Source organism: Coptis chinensis, chromosome 8, assembly GCF_015680905.1.
Source record: "Coptis chinensis isolate HL-2020 chromosome 8, ASM1568090v1, whole genome shotgun sequence".
NCBI classification, from domain to species: Eukaryota; Viridiplantae; Streptophyta; class Magnoliopsida; order Ranunculales; family Ranunculaceae; genus Coptis; species Coptis chinensis.
In genome coordinates, this window is record NC_141463.1 from 70,389,796 (window position 1) to 70,406,411 (window position 16,616).

Sequence of the window (16,616 nt, forward strand, 5' to 3'; positions counted from 1 at the left end):
ACACCTTCGATCAACTTGTTCATGAAAAAGTTTGCAATGGTTTCTGAAGAAGAGCAGAGGGTTATGATTAGGAAGCTTATGGAGATTGCAATACCAGAAAGTACATGGCTAGTACCACCTTGTGAGGAAGCAAAAACCAAAGGTCGGCCGAAAGGTAGCTACAGGAGAAAGCTTCTAACTGGAGATGAGAACTCTTCAAAGCGAGATCCATCTCATTTTGAACATTCTCAACGTGACCATGGGGAGTAGGTCTCGTCACAACCAAACACTACGCCCACCCAAAACACCCACACCACACCAAGAAAGAAGCATTCTCCAAAAATACCAACCTAAAACACCCACACCACACCAAGAAATAAGGCTTCTCCAAAAACACAAAAAACAACCACACCAAGAAAGAAGCCTTCACCAAAAACACTAAAAACAACCATACTAAGAAATAAGGCTTCTCCAAAAATAGCCACACCACGAAATATGAATGATGGGTTAGACTTTGGAAAGACGAGGGGTCCTAAGGATTACTGGTTGGATATTCCTGAAGAAATACATAAATACATTGTTAGAGTCGATGACCCTGTTGGCGATGGCAACTGCGGTTATAGAGCTTTCTGCATTGCATTAGGAAGAAGTCAAGAAGATTGGCCGCAGATGAGAAAGAACTTATACCAAGAGCTTATTGACAACCTCCCCCTTTATTATACTTTGTACTCTCAAAATAAGGTTGTTTATGCGATGAAGGATATCCTACATGAAAAAGGTTATGCACCCTTAAATAAGTGGATAAGCATGCCCTTTGCTGGATACCTATTTGCTTCAAGATTTAATGTTGTCCTCCTGCATTTAGGAGCTCATCAGTGCTTCCTTATCATGCCGCTGAGAACCCAAGCAAATCCTGAGAGAGTGAAAAAAGTGTTGGGTAGCGTACATGTTGGTGGAAATCATTTTGTCAATGTTGAACTTGTTGAAGATTGTCCGGTTCCTCTAGTAATGCGCTAATGGCTTAGAGCTCGATATGATATTGCTGAAAGTTGGAATTTGGCATTCACAGCAAGGCAATTGCAATTTATGGCATTGAACATTCCCAATCTAATATGGGAAAATGAGCCCGTTGAAGACCCAACAGTATATGTTATTGACTTAGTTGTTCGTATGTTGTCAATATGATATTTTGATGGAATTTGTAAATTCATTTTGACATGTTATTTTGGTGTAATTTGGAACAAGTGTAATTTGATTTGATTTTTATGTTATTTGAAAATAATGTTAGGGCTTTTATTTGATTTGATTTGGAAATCGAGTGATCGACTAAGTTGATTCGGACGGCAATCGAGTGATTTGAAAATAATGTTGTCAATATGATATTTTGATGTAATTTGGAATAAGTGTAATTTGATTTGATTTGATTTTACTTGAATTTACCCCAAACGGCATGATCAAGTCGTTTTACCTTTGAACCAAACGATGTGGTCTGGTCGTTTGACCTTTAAACCAAACGGACTGAGCTGGTCGTTTCAGACAGAGCTCTCTGCTTTTTCATGAAACGATCTGAGCTGGTCGTTTGGGCTTTATACCAAACGATCTGAACGTATTGGTCGTTTGACCTTTGAGACAAACGATCTGTGCTGGTCGTTTGAGACAGAGCTCTCTGTTTTTTCATGAAATGGTCTGAGCTGGTCGTTTGGCCTTTATACCAAACGATGTGGCTGGGTCGTTTGGCCTTTATACTAAACGACATGGCTGGGTCGTTTGGACAAAAAAAATTTAGAATTTTATTTTGTTTTTACAACACTTTCATATCCAAAAAACAAACAAATTCCACTTTCAAAACATCAAATTCATATACACTTTCAAATTCTACTTCAAAACATCAAATTCATATACATCAAATTCAATTCGAATACATCAAATTACACTTCAAACTATCAAATTGGATTCCAACACACCAAATTCATTTCCACATCAAATTCAAATCGAATACATCAATTTCCACTTCAAAATACATCAAATTCAAAAATACATAAATTACATCAAAATCGAAAGCCGCACTCAAAAATCAATTATGATAATTGTACCGCCCACCACTATACTTTCACCTAGTCAAGTTGTATGCCTCCTCGAACGAGGACCTTGCTTCTTCGGGAATATTATTTTCACCCAATTGCAGACCTCTCTCTAGCAATTGAATTGACTCGTTTCATTGATGACGTTGTTCTGTCGAAATAAGAATGCAAAACAATTATTAATTACCATTTTAAAAGACCGTAACCAAAACACAATTAGAAAATCACAATACTCACAATTGGTGCATAAGATGGAAGTGTCTGCAGGGAGGAATAGATAGGAAGCAGCTCGGGATTTACCAATCGAATGTGAGAATGCTTCACATATCACTTCATGTAGTTTGAATGACAATCCCATGGAAAAGTACAGATGGGTCCTTGATTGTTGGGTTGGATCACGTGATTCTGCCACGACTCCCAATATACAGGCCCAATAGTTGTCAATGTCTATTTCACTTCATACCCGCGTCCGGCTACAGTCCTAGTCGTGTAATTTGGTGTTGGAGGAGTTGCAGGTATAAACTGCACATGACCCAATTGACGCATGACCCTTGCGACGCAGTAAATCTGCACAATGTCAAAAAAGCAGATCACTCCCTCAAAAAAGGCAATGTTATCGACTGGACGTATAGCTCTGACATTATCGTATGGATGCCAATCAACCTTAAACAAAATAAAATGTGTCATTAATCATATACTCAAATAATCAATTACTAAAAAAAAATTTGAAACAAACTGAAATACTTACATTGAACACTATCATATCATCAATTATCGATTGGTAATACTGCAATACATGACATGGGTTCTCATAGTGCACAGCGCTAACTGCGTGTCTAAGAACAGGCGACCCAGGCAACTTATACTCTAAGTTTGGGATTGGCTTGAATAACGGGAAGTACTCATAGATCCACGCCTAAATATATACACACACAGCTAACATACTAATAGAATAATATAATTAACATTAAAAAGAATCTGCAAAATATTTAAGTTTTACCTGTAGAAGAGTCAAGAAGCCTGAAACACCTTTCACCTTCGCACACATGGCAGTCCCAAGTCCTCTATACAGAAAGGCCAAAATTGTTGCACCCCACGCATACTTGCCGATCTCACTGAATTTCAGCAATAGCCTCAAATAATAAACAGGCACTCCAGTCCCAGACTTATCGGTGAAGATGATACATCCAAAGAAAAACAGTAGATAAGCTCTTACAGCCCTCTGTACCTCCACCAAAGTCAACACCTTCCCCTTTACATTCCTATCTCTATCCTTATCGCGGACCTTCCCAGCAAATTGGCTCTGCAGGAATTCCAGCCTTACCTTTGAAATGAACCGGCTCGCGTCCATCTCCGCTTTAATCACAGACCGCGAGACACCCAGATGACGGTGTAAGAGACTCTCCGATTGTTCACGGGTCAACTCCGTGTTCCCTCTCACTGCTCTGCCTCTAATTGATACGCCTAGGATTTGGGAGACATCATCCAAAGTCACAATAATCTCCCCAAATGGCATATGGAAGGTGTTGGTCTCTGGATGCCACCTCTCCACAAACGTAGAGACTAACACCGGATCTTGATGTTTGTAACACCCAAATACCAAATCATAAAATCCAGTCCTCTTAAGCTCATTTTCAAATCTGGGAGATCTTCTGAACTCATTCTTGAGATCCCATTGGCTTAACATGGATAGATGCAGAACACACTTCAACACTCTGCGCTCCGCTTGAAACAACAAAGACTCAATGAGGAGAAGCAAAAGGTTTTGTAAAGACAAAGGAAAATCAAGATACTAAGTCTATGATAATACCTTATTTTCCCAAAAATCACAAGCCACATGCACCGAATAGTCATACAGAAGCTCTGACTCAGTAGGGCCACCACCATATACACCTCGTGTGTACTCCAAATCATCCTTGGATTTTCTCACATAGTCTACCATTGGAGGTGCTTCGACTTCGACTGGTGCTTCAACTTCCATCAATTCTTCCAAATCATCATCCTCCTCTTCATCACCCTCTTCATCACCAGACTCTTCCCCATCATCTCCATCCTCATCTAAGTCATCCCAATCATCATCCCCATCATCATCAACTATACTCTTCCCACAATCCATTGCTACATTTACATCTATATCTAAATCTTTATCTACATCATCTAAATCTTTATCTACATTAATATCACCCTCACTCTCAGTTTCACTCTCACTCTCAGTATCTATATTACTCAGAACAACCTCATTGTGGTCCCCTCTACACATTGAGGCTGAGGTGCCCGCACTCCTTTTTCTCTTCTTCTTTCCTTCTACATCACCTACATTTGTAGGATCATCATTTGCTTTTATATCGCCTCTACGGATTGAAGCCGTTGTTTTCGACCCCCTATCTATCTTTTTCTCAGACTCAGGCGCATCACCGCAACCCGAAGAGGAACCGCCGCCACCAAACAACTTCTTTACACCCTTGAATGTAGTTTTCGCTACATTATTCACATTTTTTGATCGAGGACCCATTGCTACAAAGAAAAATAAAACAAGTATTAGTAACTATAATAAGTTTAATCAAATCTAAATCATATTCAGATTTTTAACACTACTATTACAGTTCCAAAACCTCCAAAGTTTTCCATGTATGCTATGCCTCATGCAGGCGGGAAAAATAGGTGAAATAGGGAATACTACATTTAGTCCCTCAGTGCGATACAATCATTTTGCAAACTAGTGGTATCATTCCACTTCTTTTCCCCAGTCAGTAAAATAAGATTTCATTAATACAAGAACTAGTAGCACGATAAAATTATAGTTATCGACAACCAAGAACTAACAGCAAGATATAATGATATACTATCGAAGATACCTTAACACCAAGCTCTTTTATTACTACTCTATAACATCTAAGGAAGATCACCAAGCCTAGCCTTAAATGATGCTAGCGACGTTCCACTCATTAGCTAGACCTTTATTCAACCTACGAGATTTAAACTATGACAATCGTAAGTTTTTAAATCAAAGGAAACCAACCGAATTCCTTTTTGCAATAACACATTTGTTTTAGACAATATTTTCATACTCAAAATGGTAATGAACATATACAATTATATTCGCCGTCAAACTATTTCTCCTCTCTTGATATTGGTCCACCTAAGAATTTTGCAAGTCCAAAGTACTACTAAGTGAAACTACACATTGAACAAGCAAGCATGCTAAAATATCTGACTCACTGAATATGAACGCAAAGCCATTCATACACTCGTTACGAAGCAAGGTCTTAATTTTCTTCTTCGATAACCATAGTCAACCACCAAAACCAGTATAAAATTCACTTTTTCACCACTCCACTCTTTCTAAGATAATTTCCAGAAAGACTAAAATACAGTGTCCGAAAAATAAAACTACACTGCAGCTTCAAGCAAACCCTACTCAAGCATATACCACACCGAACTTAGCCATACACTCTTACCTAACTAGTTTCTAAAAACAGTCCCAATGTCCAATAACCAAATATATAATATCTTCCTTCTAGTTATTGCAATCACAAACAAACAATAATACATAACCATATAAAAAATGGGCAAGACAAACAAGTAATTTTCTATCAGGCATTTTATCAAACGAATTCTAATTTTGTGTTTTCAAGCCAACAAACAAACAAACAAAACAAGCCAACATTAAAAAATATTTAAAGAAAAATCAACAGCACACACCACACCACACCAGCATGGACACAAAATATATACCACCCCACAAACCATTCAAAACTCGACCAATTGATGCAGAGGCAGTAAAAGAAAAAATATATATACAAATCCAAAAATGGAAAAAAAAAAATAGTAAAACAAGATAGATCGATACCTTATGGTGTGGAAAAACTATATAAGATAGATCGATATAAGAAAACAAAGGTTTGGTTTTGAGTTTTTTTTTGTTACAAAGCTCGAGGGGTTTTTTGGGCTTGTGCGAGAGAGATGATACCGGTGGAAAAGGTTTTCCCGGTTTCGCGATTTAGGTAGGGGGTGTACTGGGCTTTCTTTTGGGCTTTGCTGTATGGGCTTGGGCTGGAGGCTGCCCAATCCAATTTGTGTGGCGCCCAATATAGAACTCCCTCAATATTGACCCCATATGTTGTTTTTGTGACAACATTTCAAAGGATCTTTACCATCTCTTCTTTCTATGTATATGGTCTAGAGGAGTATGGTTCCAATCTAGTTTCTGTCTTAGGACAGATGAGGCCAATTTTGATGGGGCCAACTGGTTATCTTTCTGGATGAGTATTAAGAAACCCCAAGATATAAATGATATGTGTTCTCCAGCTCACTTTTGTGCCATCATGGATGCCATGGCAAGCAAGGAATGGCAAAAGATTCTAAGAATCCAAACCCAGTCAGTTGTCAACACTACAACATGTTTACAACATTCTGCAGGACTGGAATAGAGCATTCCCAGATGATACTGATGTAACTGAGGAAATGATGGAAACTGAGAACGCACCCTCTCCACCTGAAACTAGCTGGATTACACCACCACCAGGATGGCGAAAATTAATTTTGATGCAAGCTTTCATAAGGACTGTTCTTATGCTTGTATAGCTGTGATTGGCAGGGATAGTCAAGGAGAATTCTTGAGAGAAAAGGTCAGCAGAGTTAGAGCCACTTCACCAGGAGAAGCAGAGGCCCTAGCAGCTGAACTGGCAATGGATTTTGCAATTCATCGGCATTGGAAAGAGGTAATTTTGGATGGAGATGCAAAATCAATGATTCTAGCATGTGAAAACATGAATTCTGCATTTTCATGGACCTGGCACCAATCTCTTATTAAAATTTCTAGTGGTTTGGGTTGTTTTAACTCTTTGTTATTCAGATTCCCTCCTCATATATGTAATATGTCAACCCATAATCTGGCACAGTGGGCATGGACGAGGGAGTCTTTGTCTGTTTTAGAGGCCTGTAATAACTTTCTACAACAGTTTTTAAGTAAGTAATTAATGAATTAGGAGCCCATGATTATCACAGGTCTCCACTATTAAAAAAAAACTATATATCCTCACCAACAATGGCCCGAAAATAGTACGTGGACATCGTTTAGATTGATATCTTAGCCTTTGACCAAGGGATGGTATCATGTTGCCTCCCCATTTTAATTCTATTTTCTTGGAACCATTCTTTGTGACATATATATATATATATATATATATATATATGGATGAAACAAATAAATAAAAAGCAATACAATGTCAATATATTGGTGATGCATACACACTTTCGTGCTTACAATAAATCTCTATCTATACATATCATAAATTTTGGTACCAGATATATCAGAAATTTTGGTACCAGATATATCATAAATATTGGTGCAAGACTTAGAATTTTGAATACATCACTGACATTTTCCAATATATATGTAGAGATATATTCAGCCCTAGTGTCACGGACACGTCCCGAAGCATGGGTTGAGAAGGGTTCGTGTGGCGTATATGATCGTGCAGTTCGACCATGCATGCACAACCCTAATAAGCATTCGGTGCTCGAGTAACTCACGAATAGTCAAGGTTGAGGGTTACCCTGTTTGCCCATAGTCGAATCCTTGGATATGTCTGAGAGGAGACTATGCACACCTATCCCATGTCTTGAGACTAGATAGCTAAATACACCGATGGGACGAGTATCTAGATGTTCCCATAACCAAGCAGCACAGCGTAGTGCAAACCGCTAGGATGTGGTATTTGGCAACCTCTTTTCCCAATGGTACCACGTATGCATGCTCCAATGCAATATGTCTCTAGACCCGTCCTAGAGTCGTCAAGAATCCATGACGCACCCTTCAGTGTCATCATGAACTGGCCCTGGTATTGCACCAAGAAAGTTCCCAACTGATAGTCTGGAGACTATGAGGAGTGATGGGAACTCATCACTCCCTAATATAATGAATAAGGATTTTCCACTAGAACCAAAAGGGAACATAAATCTAGGTGTGAACTTCTCCCAGGCATAACTCCTAGCTCGGTGCTCTGAATTAGACGTTCGACCACTCTATTTGGTGTGTCTCAAAACGTACTAAAAGATTGAAAGGTAATGGAGAGCACCCGACTCATGGTTTGTCCATGAGTTGACTTTTCTTGACCCGTGATGTTTGGGTAGGTTTGGACCTTCCATTAGGCACATATAAGTTCACTTTTGTGACCCCGTCACATTATACCCCACTTAGTTCTCGACGTCCTCGTCGAGAGAACAATTATTCTGTTGTACAATAAAGGCATTGTCACCAAGTACGGAACGGGTTTTAAACGGTGTACTTGAAAAAAACTTAGTTCGTGTTTTAAACAAAACGTCTCGGAAAAAAAATGGAAAAAAACGGGGGCATAAAAAACGGGTTTAAAACGGTAAAACGTATAATACGTATAATATGTAAAAGAAATGGTAAAAACCGATGATAAATAATATAATAGATAAGGAGTTTGATTTTTTATAAAAGTGGAAAAAAGAATAGGCACATAAAATAAAAATAATAATAATACAAATAAAAGAAATTTAAATAGATGAAAATATCAAATTATCATTACTCATCCAAATACTATAAGTTTTAGATTCAGTACCACAACACGACTCTAAATAAGATACTACTAATTACCAACCATAATGGCATAATCAAGTACTACAAATAAGTTAATAACTTTAAAATTTCCAATTATTAATAGTCCAAAGCAAAATAGAACTGTCTCAATAAGTCAATATAACGCCTACTCTTCAAAAATGTAAACTCCAAAACCCCTTTTTCTTCTCGCGTTTTCTTTTAGATTATTATTAAAAAAAAAATGTTTTAATAAAGTTTTAAACGGGAGATTTTCAAAATCTCGGGTTTTAAACGCATTTTTTTCAAAAAAAATGCCGAATTGGGTGACAATGCATACAGGTGCTCCATCTTGATTGGTCCACCCATTTCTACCACCTATTGGCTCAATATTTGACTCAAACACTTCAGGCAATCAACTTTGTCATATTTGAAGAACGAGCTTGTATTCATCCGAGCTGCCATTTTGGCCCTTGTATTATGGTGCTGTAATTACTTGTGGGAAGAAAGTACTAACATCATGGTTAAGGAGAAATTGCTTTCCCATATAAACAACTTCAACTATCCCATTCTATATGATTGTCCCTGGTTCAATTGGTCATCGTCCTAAATTGTCTGAAGCAATGTCCCGAAGGACTACATAGCTCCACGCCAAAACAACTCTAGCATTGTGCCAGGAAATGTGCTCCTACTTTAGCAATATGTCTCCATGCACAAATCCCTTTCCATACTATTACTCTTCTCCCTTGCATTGTGGGTTGTACCACTAAACTCTAGTTACTCAGACTTGTTGGAGGTAGCAACATACTGATGCATAACAATCCTTTTTGAACTGACATGAACAACTTTTTTAGCCATAACGAAGGAATCTATATTGAGGACTACTCTGGAACACCATTTTGATCTTGAACTATTAACTTGTCCTCTCTTCAAACACAACTTTGAATCAATGTGAACAAGGCGAACCAAACTGTATGACCATTGTTGTGGAAACAAAAGGAACTTGTGATAATGTGGAAAAGAATCCTTGTTTACCTTGAGACAAAATTATACTGTCCATAGAATGTACCATTATGTACTGGGAAATTGTGGTACTCTACCACTTGCACTCTACCCCACTTAATTACTAGACGTCATCATCGAGAGATGAAGATCAAATCTCTGATGTACTTTGGATTGAGCAAATGTGTGCATCTTCTTGTACTAACAATACCAGACCCTAAGGCCTTTTGTTCTTGGACACAGCTGGCTTCTTTTACAAATTCGGAAAAATGGGGATACCTGTGAGGAGATTCATCATATGTATAGAAGTCTATCACCAAGACTTAAAATCCACCTGCTAGACATTTTTCGTCCATGTACACAGGTGTGTGATGATTTTTTCTAATCTAGAAACACAAGTATTTTGTTGATGATCAAAGAACGAGTAGAAGTATTGAATCAATAAGAAGAAGATATCTAGAAGATGATGAGTTGAACCACGTTCTTTAATGGCTGCCTACGTATCTTGTGAAGAGGAATCAAACTCAAAGTGTAGTTCAACTATTCTATTTATAAGAATAGATGAGGTTTCCCAATTAGTGTTTAGCTAGGAGACCGTCTCTTGTTAAGTCTCATCTTGACTCTTCTAGAAGCCCCATGTTTCCCAAGTCAAATAGGTATCATTTATTGACTTAAACAATAGAAAAACATGTTTAGGTTCGAACTAGTAGTTAGAGCTCCGAGCCTAGTAGTTGAGTTCCGAGCCTAGTAGTTGAGTTCCGAATTTGGAGTTCATAGTTAGGAGTTGGTTATACGAACCTACTGCTCCAACTAGTTCCAAAGCCCACGAACCTGCTCCGAACCTAGTAGTTGAGTTTTGGATTTGGAGTTCATAGTTAGGAGTTGGTTATACGAACCTACTACTCCAACTAGTTCCAAAGCCCATGAACCTCCTCTTCTTGTCTCACTTCAGAACCTAGGAAGTGAGAGGATTTGGACTTGAAGTGTGTTCTGGTACTTTCTACCCACACCAAGACCATATCCTAGCCTTAAAAAGATGTTGTCACGTGTTACATAACTATTTGCTAAAATATGCACACATAGATGCCCCCCTTTTTTATTCATAGGTTATGAATCAAACCCTTAAGGAAAAAGGCCGGGTAAAAATGTACGCAACGCCTTATGCCTCGATTTTCTCTATGGAATGTATCGGCAAAATTTCGCATTACTTCAGTGCAAGGAACTGTAAATTCAGGCTTGCCATAACCATGCCCTGAACCTTGTATATTAGGCCGAACCTGGTGAAAACTGGTCCTGCCATGCCTTGTGATGATCCGGACTTGGACATTAGGAACTTGGTGAAATCCGGACATGTAATGCATTGTGTTGACCCGGACCTGGACAAATCAATCCGACCCATGTTTCACAAAGATCCAGACTTGGGATTACATTCTGGAACTAAACTTCATGAAAGCCGGACCTGTCATGCCTCGCGTTTACCCGGACCTGGAATACTAGCTCATCTAAGGGACCGAACATGGTCACATGGACCGGACTTAGATTTTACTAAGTCACCTTGACTCGGAAGTGTAACCCGAAACTGGGCCTTGTGAAACTGGAACTTGACCCAGAGTTGAGAAATCACCCAAAGCCCAGCACATGTCTTGTTAATCCATCCGGACTTGGTCTTATTTCCTTTTCCTTATACCCTTCGGCTTCTTTTATATTTACACCCAATATTATTCATCCGGAGTTGAATTCACTCAATCAGGAACTAAACTTTTTGAAACCCGGACTTCACAAGTCTTGCCATGAATCGGACTTGGAGTCTTAGACAAATCAGCCCATGTCAAGCCCCGAATCACTCATCTGGAGTTGAGTTATACTTGTTCAGGAAGTCCTTTTGCTTCCTGCTTGCTGAACTCTTTTTCTCTTTCTATTTGTATAGCATTGTTCATCTCTTGTTACTACTATAAGTGGTTGAAGCTTTTGGTTTCCATTCAACATACCCAATATAAGAGGATTTCTTGAATAGGTACGTACCTCTCTATCTTTGAGTGCTATAGAGACGGAAATCATAGTCTGGTAGATGAACCAAGATTGTTTGACTAGAGCGTGATTGATTTGCCACAAGAGTGTATGTTGTCTGGCTCTCTGGCAGTAGAGAGGGTCATTCTTAGCTACTTTGGTGGCTTGTTGGTGATCATGCGGTTGTCTGACAAATAATCAACGCTTTTCTCCTTGCATTAGATCGTCTTTCTTCAAGTTTGTACAAGAGGAAATTGAAGCATTGAGTAGCAATAGCCACGACATCCTCTTCAAGAACTTGAATGGTCAGTTCTAGTTTTGACAGTTGACTACACACTACCAATTTTGATGACCTCGCCAATCCGTTTTGACTTTTTTCAATTGTCGAGCCAGTTCCGGATATGTCAAGTTACAATAGAATTCGGATAGGCCGAATACTGTAGTTGACAATGTAGTTTCGGATTCTTCTGTCCACAAAACAGTTTCGGGTTTGTTACTCAAGAGAGAGCATCACCAAACTTGGACTTCCTGTGTTCCTTATTAGCTAGGAAGTTGAAATTCCAAACATGGAGTTCCATACTAGCTAGGAAGTGGAGTTCCGAACTTAGACAAGTTTCGAAAGTGGAGTTCCAAGCAAGCTAGGAAGTGGTGTTCTTTTCTCCTTATTTGCATAAATATGTATAAACAGATGCCCCACTTTTCTCTCTGACGACGGTCGCACATTCGACTATTGATGGAAAATGATAAAAGTGTCGAATTATATTTTATACAAATTCGTATTACGAAGGTTAGAAAAACAAGGTTTTGTAGGAAAATAGGGTTTGCCCCTATGTCAATTCTTGTAAATACCTTTAGTTTTGTTAAGAAATAAGGCTTTGTAGGAACGTAGGGTGTGTCCCTGTATTATTTCCTATAAAGTCCTTAAATGATATGGTATCTAATGCATAAACCGACACTTATAAGCATAAGACATTAGAACTGCTCTTAGGAGGATAAAATCCAAACTAAGTTAAACTTTCTCCATCACACAGGGAACAACACATGAGATCTTTCACTCATCATCCCGAGAAAGCTTTCTAAAAGTTCTGATACAACTTTGGCCAACATATGGGATCTTTCACCCCACATCCAAAAAGTATCCCAACAGAAAATTATAAAAGAAACAATGCTTTGAAAAGAGAAATATAACTTTTATTGAAAATTGATTGGCATAGATCATGCCCCCAGTATAGTGGAAGCAAATCCAAATCTATGAAAATTTCGTTTCTTAGAAGCTAAGAGTAGTGCAACAATACTTGGAAACAGTACATGTTAGCATCGAGATTCACCGCTAGAAGATCTTTCATCAACATCTTGTTCCTGGTTAACTTCAAAGATGTCCTCATAAAGATGAGTTAAAGTGGTAAAGTCCCTATCCGGCAGTGGTAATTTACTATTTCCGAATGTGTCACCAATCTTCTGTTTCTTGGACTTATCATTATAAGAATTCTTATTGAATGACTTTTGCTCCAACTGTGGTCCCTCAAACTTCTTATCATTATAATGATTAGTAGAGCTCATACCAGTTGGAGCGGAGGTGACACTGGTTACCACTCTTTTGTGAGAAGATTCCCTATCCAATTGGTCCTCTTCTAGTTCGGCATACTTGTCAATTCTAGCTTGCAACTCTGTCAAGTTCGTAGGCTTCTTTTTCTTCAAGGACGTGTATAGACCAGAAGCAAGACTTAATCCCTTCCTAAAGGCCACTATAGAGAGGGTTTCATCGACGTTGTCAACATGCAATTGAACCTCGTTGAATCTTTTGGTGAAATCCCTGATACGCTCGTCTTTCCGAATCTTCATGTCAAACAGTGTATCAGTAGTCTTAGTGTAAAGCCAGTTGCAACTGAATTTCGCAATGAAATTGATGGATAGCTCATTAAACTCGTGAATGCTGCCCCTGGGCAGCTTCGTGTACTAGATAAGTGCCAAGTCTGTCAAACTTGAAGCAAAATACTGACACAAATAATGATCTTCCTTAGAAAGACCCACCATTGCGTGACGATAACCGAGCACATGAGAGATCGGATCTCCTTTGCCATTAAATTTAGAGAACTCCGGTGGTTTATAATCATGGAGGATGTATCCGCTCATAACATGCCATGAAAAAGGAGTTATAATGTCTCCCTCGATTGCTGACTGAACAACTGACTCATCCATCTTGGTTGGTTTCGAACCTCACAGTTCCTCCAGTATTTATACCTTGAGCTGTGCAAGAGTAATCGGTTCATGAGTTGGAGTTCTCTCCTTGTTGTACCTCAGACCTGGACGCTCGTAGTTCTCATCTCGATGATAACGTGGTTCCGGTTCCCAAGATCGAGTGGAGGGGTTTCCAAAACTGAATCAGGGAACTGAGGGATGTCGAGGCAATGAAGGTTCTCTTGGAAATGGAGGTCTTCTTCGTACCGAGGGTGACCTTGAGAGTTGTAGATTCCAAGCAAACACATTCGGACGTCCACCCCCAGCACCTCGAGAGCTTAAATACCAAGAGAAGTCAGTTCCGTGTGAACTTGAGTGTTGGGTTGGATCCAATTCTAGATTATAATCTGAATCTGGTTGGTCGATATGGTACCCAACGAAGTAAGGAATATATGGTACAGGGACGTAACCCTCACCATGGTCGAGACTTGGTGGGCGGAACTGCCCCTTCCAGTTTCCATCAGCAGGCACCACTCTTGGAAGTGAACAACTCTCCTTTGTGCAGTAGTAGTTTTGGAAAAAACGCAAACGAGTCTCTTGTCGACCATGCTCGGCCATCACAGCATCCATGATGGCTTGGTTGGTTATGGCAGATTGGGGGTGTATCATTGTTAGACTCATCTTCTTCACGCCCCTATCCAAAACGACGATCTCCTCTACGTCCAAATTGCCTTTGATCAGTGACATGTGTTATTGATCTCATTATTCCCTTCAGTACCTTGATTTGCGTTCGCTCTTGTATTAACCATGATTTTGAATCAAAGTGAAGAAAAGAAGAATTTTTTTAAGAACAAAAAACCGAAGAAAAATTGGTGGGTAGGAGAACCTAGAACCGAAAAAAAAAATTGACCAAGAAATCAAATCAATTATGTATGGTTCCCCACAGACGGCGCCAATTGTGTGATGGTTTTTCCTAATCTAGAAACACAAGTATTTTGTTGATGATCAAAGAACGAGTAAAAGTATTGAATCAATAAGAAGAAGAGATCTAGAAGATGATAAGTTGAACCACATTCTTTAATGGCTGCCTACGTATCCTGTGAAGAGGAATCAAACTCAAAGCGTAGTTCAACTATTCTATTTATAAAAATAGATGAGGTTTCCCAATTAGTGTTTAACTAGGACACTGTCTCTTGTTAAGTCTCATCTTGACTCTTCTAGAAGCCCCATGTTTCCCAAGTCAAATTGGTATCATTTATTGACTTAAACAACATAAAAACATGTTTAGGTTCGGAGTAGTAGTTAGAGCTCCGAACCTAGTAGTTGAGTTCCGGATTTGGAGTTCATAGTTAGGAGTTGGTTATACGAACCTACTACTCCAACTAGTTCCAAAGCCCATGAACCTGCTCCGAACCTAGTAGTTGAGTTTCGGATTTAGAGTTCATAGTTAGGAGTTGGTTATACGAACCTACTACTCCAACTAGTTCCAAAGCCCACGAACCTCCTCTTCTTGTGTCACTTCCGAACCTAGGAAGTGAGAGGATTTGGACTTGAAGTGTGTTATGGTACTTTCTACCCACACCAAGACCATATCTGAGCCTTAAGAAGATGCTGTCACGTGATACATATCTATTTGCTAAAATATGCACACACAGTAGGGTTTGCCAATGCACTTCAAAATGCAGGCTCCAATATGTCTTGAGCCACTCCACTATCATAACTGTGGCAACACTCCTTCCTTCGAAGCGCTGAGGAGTGAATTGAGAAATCAGTCATGCATCCGAGGCTAATAATCTTCACCCCATGGATGCAAGTGATCACTCCCTCAGTAAACCAATGCATTGGTCTTAATTGATCTGGTTGATCCTGGACCTATGGGTAATGGGTTCCATTCACAACTACACATGGGACACAAATCTATCTAATGTTGCTCGCAAGCATACTAGAATGGAGCTCTAGTACTTTTCGCTTTCCTGGGCCATAATGAGATAACGGTCATGTTGCAATCACACCACTACAAATAAGGGAGTGCCGCTTCGCGGTCACCTCCAGGGAAACTATTGTTCCCAAACAAGGATGAGCTAGGTCTGTAGACCGCCCAAAGAGACATTTCGTTTGTGCGACCAAATACTACAACCTTCTGGACAGCTTCAACTGATGGTTCGAGAGGTCCACACATTTATAGTGGGGATACCGTTCGTTTGTTCCACTCTTTCGATCCCATTTCGCATCCACGCCAGTACCTGAATTCTGATGAGCATCACTCAACTGACAAACTAGGCTAATGACTCCCACAATGTCAAGTCTCATCCACTAGTTATGTTTTGTTGTTTGTGAAATTTTGACTCCCAGTTGTCCCATCAAGAGATGACTCGCATATCCTCGCCATTAGGCGATTCCAACGAACACCCTGTAGGTGTAAATGTGCCCGAAGGTAATCAATCCACTAAGAGCAACTATACGGTCAATCAACTAACTTTGGTCGAAGAAGTCCCATACCACCCACTTCCAACAATTAGCTAACTGACTTACTCAAGCACTAGAGATCTTGCATGTAACCCGTTGCTTGCGGAAAACATGAGAAATTTCTGTCAAACAATCGCTCTTTCTGTGATGCGAAGCTGAATATCTAATGGTGTGGCCAACATTCCATTCTTTTGCTAGAAACCATAATATTGCTTATTAAGGTCTCTGTGCTACCACACTGAATGTGAAATCGTACCGAACAGGTAAGCATCAATGAACACCAAATATTGGAACTCGATCCACTCGATCGATCCCTGGGTCTTGTACCCACATTAAGA